Genomic DNA, 10,013 nt, shown 5'->3' with positions numbered 1-10,013 from the left:
GCCTGTCACTGTTGGACCTGTATATCATCGCTGGACCTGTCAACAACGTAAACCTGTCACCGCTGGACCTCTATATCACTAGACTAATCATATTGACATATCACCAGTGTCAACATGATGAATGTTGATGTGGTCAATGTGGACATGCTGAACATACAAAATATACCACACCCAACCCTTCACTTTCCCATAATACAAATTAAGGTACTCTTTACCTAGCACGGCGCCCACGATTTTGATCGTGGGCATTGCAGGTAAAAAAATCGCGGGCATCGCGGCCATTGAATGCACTAAAAATCGGGTGCGACGCGACCGACGCGATGCCCGCGATTTCCCATAGGGAACAATGTTAAATGTCTCAATTGACCCGATTTTCATGTTCAATGCCTCAATTGACCCGATTTTTCCATAGGAAACAATGTTAAATGGCCCACAGAGGCCAATTAGCCACCCTGAAGTGTGAAATGGCCCCCACAATTGTTAACGCCACCACACGATCAACGTCAACCCGAAGCGTGGCGAGCGGCGGCGGTACGCGTCCTACGACCTTTTCATACCCCCACTATCCACGTCGGCGTGGAGTTGAGAATAGAATAGTGTGGCGAGCGCAGCGAGCCACCAAGCCCGAAGCGTGGCGAGGGGACGCGGATACCTTCACAGGTAAACGCGTCCCTTCGCGGGCTTCACAGGTATCCGCGTCCCCTCGCGGGGCTCGCTGCGCTCGCCACGCTTCGGGCTCGGTGGCTCGCTGCTCTCGCCACACTATTCTCAACTCCACGTCGACGTGAATAGTGGGGGTATGAAAAGGCCGTAGGACGCGTACCGCCGCCCCTCGCGGGCTCGCTGCGCTCACCATGCTTCGGGTTCACGTTGATCGTGGGGTGGCGTTAACAATTGGGGGGGCCATTTCACATTTCAGGGTGCCTATTTGGCCTCTGTGGGCCATTTAACATTGTTTCCTATGGAAAAATCGGGTCAATTGAGGCATTGAACAGGAAAATCCGGTCAATTGAGACATTTAACATTGTTCCCTATGGGAAATCGCGGGCATCGCGTCGGTCGCGTCGCACCCGATTTTTTAGTGCATTCAATGCCCGCGATGGGTGCCGTGATGAGTAAAGAGTACCCAAATTAGGTTAGTAGCATTGGCTATTTTAGTTTTTTACTCCTGGGAAAGCCCTTCAGCCTTCGTACTTTATATATGTCTATTTATATCTCACACCAATGTTTTTCATATTGTCTTATTTAATTGTTCATAAGTAAAATATTAAACAATGTATTGCTTTCAGAAGTAATATTACTACGTATAATTTGACCTTGATGGAATCATCGGTAGAACCAGGCCACATGGCAGCTGTATATTTCTGCACACAAATTGAACCAGACTGTGTCCCGCATGTATCATGTATGTTTGTATAGGTCTGTGCATGTTTAATGCTGTCACTGACATGGCGGATATGTGAATATAATATAGGATGAAGAACTGTAGCACAAATCTATGGGAAATAGATCATTTGAAGTGAATAATATGAAGTGAGACCAGAGAAGAGGGCAATTCAGGTCGCCTCCGAACAAGAGACGGGGATTATTATGGTCAATGTATCACTAATAAGTCCTTACACAGAGGCTGCTTTTATTGTCCTGCTGAGGAGACATACTGTATGCAGATCAGCACTGAGAATGCCAACTCTATATTTATACTGAGAGATAAGCCCATCCATGGGGGGAAGGAGGGGGGGTTCTCTGCGCCAAAGCATAATCCCTTAACCTTTGCAATGACGAAGCAGCCTGCAATATTCACAATAGACTAAGGGCTCACAGGCATTAAAGTCTGTTAAAAAGGACAGTTTGCCAAACTATACAGCCTCTTTTTACACTTCATTCTAAGGGGAATATTTATTAATTCATTTTTGTGGGCTAGATAATATCCCTTGGAAACAAAAGTTTTCTGATGGCGGAAGTGGCTAGTGGGCTAGTGGGCGAGGGAGCTGTGCTCACACAGGATTTATGAAGGAAGGACAGCAGCAGATACAGGGCCGTCTTAACAGCAGTGTGGGCCCCTGGGCAAGCAATGCACTGGGGCCCTTACCCATTCTCCCCTCCTAGGGGTGGGGGGTGGTATCAGCAGAAGATTTGATGTCCCACGGGTGGCAGGGGGTGCTCTATCTTCCACTCAACATGTAGGAACTGGAGCAGTAACTTCTGCTAATTACTCCTTTACTGCACAGGTGGTGGGAGGGAGAAAACTAATGTGTGGAAGGGGGCACTGAGCTGAATGAAGGGTCCCTTGTAAATTACTTCCAGGGAGGTAGGGGGTGTTTTATACACAGGGGAGGGTTGCAGAGGCGTAACTAGAACTTCATGGGCCCCATAGCAAAATACTGAAAGGGCCCCTCCAGTGAGGGGGAGAGAGACATAAAAAAAACCATAAATGCAATACTGTAATAATTATTAAAATTAGTACATTTAATTATTAAGTGCTACAAGCACTTGTGTTGTCTCAATAAACCCCTCCTGCCACTGTGGTGATGAAATATTAGGTGTGAAAAGGCAGGGACGTGGGGATGAAACAGGATTTGGAGTTTTGCAATAATACCATGACAGCAGCAGCACGGACAGGACTCCAGTGCTCAGTGGGACCTGTCCACTGACTGCAGGTGACTGATGGGGCCTCTAACACTGTGAATTGGAGTCCCATCCATGCTGCTGCGGCCATGGTATTTCTGATCCCTGACACTCTACTCCACCCTACTCCGACCTCTCCTGACCCAGCCTTCCTCTCCTCCCCCGCTCTACTCACCAGTTCAGCTCATCTTGGTGGCCTGGGTACTCCTTCCCTGCCGGCTGCTGTTTCATACTTGCAGCGCGATGGTTCCTCTCCTCCACGCTCCTGCATGTAACTGCCACGCTGTGTGACATGGTGCAGGGGGAGCAGTGGGCCAGTGCCTTTCTGCACAGACTGCCGGCGCGGATCTTTGTTTTCATATTATGCAGCAGGATGTCACAGTCAGCGTCAACACTCTCTCTGGATCAAAGTGGACTCATGGGATTTGTAGTTTATCGTTAACTGCACAAAGTGTGACCAGTTAAAGATAAACTACAATCCCCATGATGCCACTGTGCCTTCAACTCTGGCTAGCTACCTCTTAGGTAACTGAAGCTTAATCCCGGCTGCAGCCTTCACATTGTGGCACTCACTCTAAGCGGCAGCTGCGTAATAGTCGGGCCGGGCATGGTGGTGTGACAGGGCGCAGGGGGAGCAGCGGGCCCTTAATACCGCTCGGGCCCCATAGCAGCTGCACCCTCGGTAGTTACGCCACTGGAGGGTTGGATAATGGAGTGGGCTTAATATTCATCATTTTCCGGTGGAAGGGCAGCTTGTTTGACAGCAGATATCGCCATTATCTGGAAATAGATTTCTTAGCCTTCAATAGTATAAAACCCTAGAGTCCCAACTTTCAGGAGGTGCTGGGGACTTCGGTATTGGAGATCAGGACTGAGCCAGAGCAACCCATTGACAAAAATATAAAACTGTACACCAGACGTTTGGAGCTGGAGCAGGGACCGACTGCTCAAAGGCTGATATCTCTGGTTCTGGGCATGATAGAGACAAGCTGTTAGTGTCGTCAGAAAGGGGAGAGTCACAACTTTTGGAATATACTCTCAGAAAAACTCTAAGTTAGAGAGAACCTGAGAAATATGACTGGGAACTGCAATTAACAGGTCGGATGTGGACTGCTGCTTTGAAGTTGGATATCTCCAGTTCCCCAGGGCCAATTTACAAAACTCTGGTATCCCTGGAAAAAGGGGATCCTCAGCTATTAGCATATGGCCCTTATACACCTGGGGCCCCTGGGCAAGTGCCCATTAAGCCCATACAAAAGATGGCCCTGAGCAGATATCTGCCATTGTATCACCATTTCTGACTAAAGCAGCCCCCTATAAATAGTTAGATTTCCCATTCTCCATAAAGCGAAGCATGTCCTTAGCCCATAGTAGTCTACAGGCAACTCTTTGCAAATTTTACCAGAGAGACACCCTCCGGTTGTCCCCACTGATGTATCCATAGTGGTTGCAAACTCTGAAGCGGGATGGGCATAGTCCTTGAAATAGAAATACTAACATTTAATAGTGTTAATTTAGTCGATATTATCGTATCTGCACCATATTTAAAATGTGGGATAGGATTAATGGGCCTCTATATATCTAAGGGGGTCACAGTTTTGCCAAATGCAGTAAGTAGTCGGCACGTCACCAGGCCATGAATGAGGTCAAAACTAGATTTGCATGATGCGCTGTCTGATTTGGTGTATGGCCATTGGTGGAACATGTACATGGGGGGCCGAGTGCAAAATTATAATTTGGGCCCCCTCCCCTACCCCACCAAAGAAGTAAATCCTCGCAGTTTACCAAGCCAACCAGCATCACCGCCAAAGTACCAGCTGTGTATCTCTCCACTTTATCTTTCTTCAAGGCTTAGTATATCAGCTTATAAATAACTAAGTTCAAAGCCATAAACCAAAACATTTATTGGGGGCTTTGCCTAACTTACCCAGATTTTCCAGTAAAGAATGTTGTGAGTTACATTGCACTTTAAGCTGATGGCTTGGTATTTGTCTTGGGTATGACTATTCGGCAATGCTATTGTGATATAAGCCGTAACACTGGAATCTTTAATGTAATCCAGATACAGAAAAAGAAAAGAGGCTCTGAACTGTCTTCTCGAAGCTATGCAGAAAGTTGGTTAATATAAGAGTTTTTTTTATTTATTTTTTTATAAAAGACTTATCCATTGCAATCACCGAATTGACTGAAAAACATAACGGCTGATTGTTGATTTTTTTTGGTGTCCATACAAGCTGGAAGTTTGCCAGCCACTTTAGATCACAAATATAGACATATCTTTCTATGATGGTTGCATATGACAATGCAAACTGACCTGTCAGATTGGAAGATATGGCTCAAGTTATCCATATTTGGCCACGTGTGTAGCCAAATCCGAAAAAAAAAGAGAGATCTGGTTCTAAGGCCTGGTAGACCGGTCGGCTAGTCTTGATCAATATGGCTCTGTGCTACTGATTATGTTGTATTAGTAGGAATCAGTTGATATTTATGATCACTTGTGTGATCTGTGAATTATTTAAATAGGATTAATTGAGAAATTGTGTTGGAAACATCTCTATAAAGGATCAATTTGTTCCTGAGCTTACATCGTCCAGTACAGCAGGTTTTGTCACATTGCGGCTTTGTATCATCAATAGGACAGTGTTTGATATTGATCTATGGGGCTAATTTAGGTTGACTCAGTAAGCTGAGAACATCGGTGCTTGCCCAGCGCCTGAGCCGCAGCCCGCCGCCAGGCCAAATACACCCCCCTCCCTGCCGCCGCTGAATCTCCTCGGAAACATGCAAGGGGATGTGTATGAGAACACATCCTCCCGCATGAGCCGCTAGCAGGAGAAATCATTCGATGGTTCCGATCATCAAATGATTTTTCTTGCCGGGGCGGGTGAATGACATCATGTGAAGTCAGCCGCCTGCCCCCAGCAGGCATCGGCCAGCCTGCGTACCCATGGGAATGCGCCAGCATTTTCATGGGAAGGCCCATTAAACGCTGGGCGTTCCTATGGTCCAGCGCCGTCACTGCCCACGTCTGCCCCCGGCCCTCCCTTCATGCTGCAAGCAGTCATGGCCATTCGCTGTCAGGTTTGCACATGCGTAGAAATCCGCATGCACAAACCCCGACCATCGGGGCAGAGGCCACTGCGAGTGATCCTGAATTGGCCCCTATATTCCATCTGTATTACACAGCAAATGTATGCAGCAGATGCACTGCGCAGTTCTGCAGAGACTCCAGTGCTGTATGCCGCAGATACACTGCAGGTAATAGGATATCTGTACGTGCTTAGATCTGGCCACCTCCAACCTGCCAGGACTTCTTTAACATACAGTAGTTCAGGATCACAAGCGAAAGCTATACAGCTATGACCTCATCTTGGCATGAAGGATATGGAAACTGCACTGGCCTTATAAGGATCCTTTTAATCCAGACATAGAGAAAGAAAAACATTGTTATTTTTGGATAGTAGAGTGTAATATAAGTAAATAAGGCAGCCCATTAACAGTGTAATCACTCTCCTGTATTCACAGGACAACTGTCCATATTTACCGTGCTCTTTGTAATGTGACCGTGATACACAATTTCATGTAAAACCTATTAGGGCATACTAATATAGTGGTAGGGCATGCTGGGATGTGTAGTTCCACAACAGCTGAAGGATTTCATGTAGAGTACCAAAACTTTAGCCTTAAGGTAATCGGGACATGTCACGCGAGTGGTATGTCCACTTCCACAAAGGGGCGGAGCACCAGGAGGATGGGCATGACATACCCTCCAACATCTGAAGTTTAGCAATCGGTACACATTCGGGAAAAGGGGCGTGGCCAATTGCAAAGAGGGCATTGCCATGAGTAAAGGGGGCGTGCCCACGCCCCCTTTCCGAATGTGTACAGGGCATTTTTTATCCTACATTATACATATGAGAAATATAACTGCATTCCAAACACTTTTATTGTGATGTATTATTATGTGCCCTGTTTTCACTGACTGAACCCAGCACAGTACATTTAACATTATTTAACTGGGCACATACAGGCATACCCAAAAGACCAGTGCACTAGAGCCATCCCAGACCAGCATCGTCAAAATATAGAACATGCTTCTCCACCAGTGTCTCTTAGCCCAGGAGTCCGCTGGCCGCCTGATGTCATGCCGCGCCACAATGCACCCTGGGACCCACCACAATGCACCCCTGGGAACGGGTGCAGAAGGCCCAGAAAAGGCAGAATACATTCTTGTTTCCATCTGTGCCGGTCCCGATCGATTCCCAACGCCTGTCAAGTTAAAAGGAAGGGAGGAGCTGCCCAAACCCTTCAAAAACCAGAACAATCGGTACACTTTGATTTAGTCGGTACAGACCGTTAAAAAACGGTACTGTACCAGCTAAATCGGTACAGTTGGAGGGTATGGCATGATCTCATGTGGAGGGCATGGCCTAGCACCGCAACACCCATTTCCCTTATTTTTGGATCATGCTCAGTGCTACCGCATACCTCCCAACATGGCCCATTCTCTGTAAAGTGCTGCGGAATATGTATGCGCTATATAAGAAACTTTTAATAAACAATAATAATAAATACAGTAATTCCAGGAGGGACACAATGCTCTGCTCCTGGACTTCCTTGCCATTGGCAGTTGCAGAGGTGGGGCAATCCAAAATTACATAGGGGAGTCACACCTACTGCCAGTGAGTCCCACACTGTGGTGGTTGGTGTGGCAGTTGGGGTTACTCACCTATTTGAATTTTGAACTGCCCCACATCTGCAACTGCCACTGGCATGAAAGTCCAGAAGCAGAGCATTGTGTCCCTCCTGGAATGGGTCTTGTTGAGAGGTATGCTACCTGAACACCTGGGCAACCCCTCTCTGCACTGTTTCATGTGGCGTCTACACAGTGATCTCCATGGAGACTGCAGACCACAGGTGGGACACATACCTCCCAATTGCAGACAGATTACAAGGGATAGTTCTGCTAATTGCAGACTGTCCTGGTGTTCCTCCTGTGGGTTGCAGTGTCCTGCAGATGGGTGGGGGGGGGGGGGTGCAGGTTGGGGCAACCGTCAGTCTCAGTGTGTGTGTGTGTGTTTGTGTGGGTAGCCTGGGGCTGCCCAGCTGCTCAGGGAGCAATGGACATGGCTCCAAAATGATGTGAACAGGGGTCGCAGAACTAGGCCCTGCCCCCTGTGACTGCAGTCCCACCCCTTTTCCATTGCAATTGTGCCTCCTCCAAAGGCAAGTCCCGTTTTAGGGACTTTCAAAGTTGGGAGGTATGGGGACAGTGTTCAATTAACGGGACGGTCCCGCTGCAATTGGTACCGTTTGGAGGTATGGGGACAGTGTTCAGTTAGCAAACTGTCCCGCTGTAATCGGTAGAGTTTGGAGGTATGACAGTACTCCTGGGGTGAGATTTAATAGGATGAGAGATTCAGAAAGTGAGAGATTTGGGAAGAAATCTCCAGCTTTTTTAAAGCGGCAATCATTTACACTGCAAAATCACACTGGTTTTTCAGTGTAAATGATTGCCGCTTTAAAAAAGCTGGAGATTTCTTCCCAAATCTCTCACTTTCTGAATCTCTCATCCTATTAAATCTCACCCTAGATGTCTTTATCTAGAAGGGCGATGGAATCCATATCCCAAGCTTCTAAAACAGGTTAGTGAATTCCTTTGCTAAGCTTTTGTACCAAAAATATACTTGTGGTGGAATGTGTAGCTAATAAAGCAGTAGCAGCACTTGTGGTCGTAAAAAATGAATAAAATATAATAACTCCATCTCAGGAATATTAATAGACTTAAAAGTGACTAATTCAAGTTCCATGAGGAACAACAAAATGTTCCAAAAGCATTTAGTAAAATCTATATTACAAAAATATTACAATGTCCCTATTTGTACATATTTTGGCAAAGGTACACTTATCGATAAACACAGGTAATTCTGGAAAGGCAAAGTGAATTCTAGCAGTTTGGCAGATGCCCTCAGTCCAACATATTCTGCATCGTAAGTGACCAATAAAGCAGTAACAGACACAGGTAAGGTCCCTGACAAAATGTGTTGCAATTTGGTACTTGTTTTCTAGCACGGCGCCCACGATATTCAGTCATATGGCATCTTATGCATTGTATTGCATCGCATGCCATATACAGTACCCGATTTTAAATTGTATAAGCACCCTAATGTTTTTTTTCAATGTTAAATGGCCCCCCTATACAATTTTTAATTATATAAGCACCCTAATGGGTGCTTACAATGTTAAATGCACCCCACGCTACCCCCCTATCAACGCCAACCCGAAGCGTGGCGAGCGCAGCGAGCCCACGAGGGGCGGCGGTACGCGTCCTCCGACCTTTTCATACTCCCACTATCCACGTTGGCGTGGAGTTGATTTTATATAGTGTGGCGAGCGCAGCGAGCCACTGAGCCCGAAGCATGGCAAGCGCAGCGAGCCCCGCGAGGGGACACGTATTACATATATTCCGCATCCCCTCGCGGGGCTCGCTGTGTTCGCCACACTTCGGGCTCGGTGGCTCGCTGCGCTCGCCACACTATCTAAAATCAACTCCACGCCGACGTGGATGGTGGGAGTATGAAAAGGTCGGAGGATGCGTACCGCCACCCCTCACGGGCTCACTGCGCTTGCCACGTTTCGGGTTGGCGTTGATAGGAACGTGGGGTGCTTGATAGGAACGTGGGGCGTGGGGGTGCTTTTAACATTGTAAGCACCCATTACTGCTTATACAATTAATAATCTTATAGGGGGCCCATTTAACATGGAAAACACCCATTAGGGTACTTATACAATTTTAAATCGTATACCATTGTACATGGCATACAATGGCATACAATGTGATGGTATACGATTTAAAATTGTATAACATCGGCTGCCATCGCGTAACATTGCATTGCATAACATTGTATGGCTTATGGCATACGATGCGATAGGCGCCGTGCTAGGAAACAAGTACCTGCAATTTCATTAGTGGGATAAAAAAGACATTTAGGTTAATTAACATGTGCCAATTTAAATTTGTCTAAATAAGTCTAAATTCTACAAGCTGTCTCTTAACTGATACTAGTATGTCTTTAATGGTTAAAGGTACTGTTATCGCCATTGCAGGAAGGTGCCAACAGATGCTTGTGTGGCTTTCCCTTAGACTTGGTGGAATTGTGAAAGACTTAAATATTTTGTATGTTACTTATTCCTGCATCATTCTCAATCAAGTATTACATGATGAATGACTCCTCTAATAATAGCACTGCTATTGCCGGAATTACAGCTCCAGTACAGATTCCAAGAATAACACAATACAAATTTAGACTTGTACATATTTTAATACATGCAACTAAATTATTTAAATGCCAGTGATAAAAAAATATATAAAAATCTCTCATATAAAG

The sequence above is a fragment of the Crinia signifera genome, chromosome 4 (genome assembly GCF_055691185.1).
Source record: "Crinia signifera chromosome 4, ASM5569118v1, whole genome shotgun sequence".
Taxonomy (NCBI): Eukaryota; Metazoa; Chordata; class Amphibia; order Anura; family Myobatrachidae; genus Crinia; species Crinia signifera.
This window is presented reverse-complemented; position numbering follows the sequence as displayed.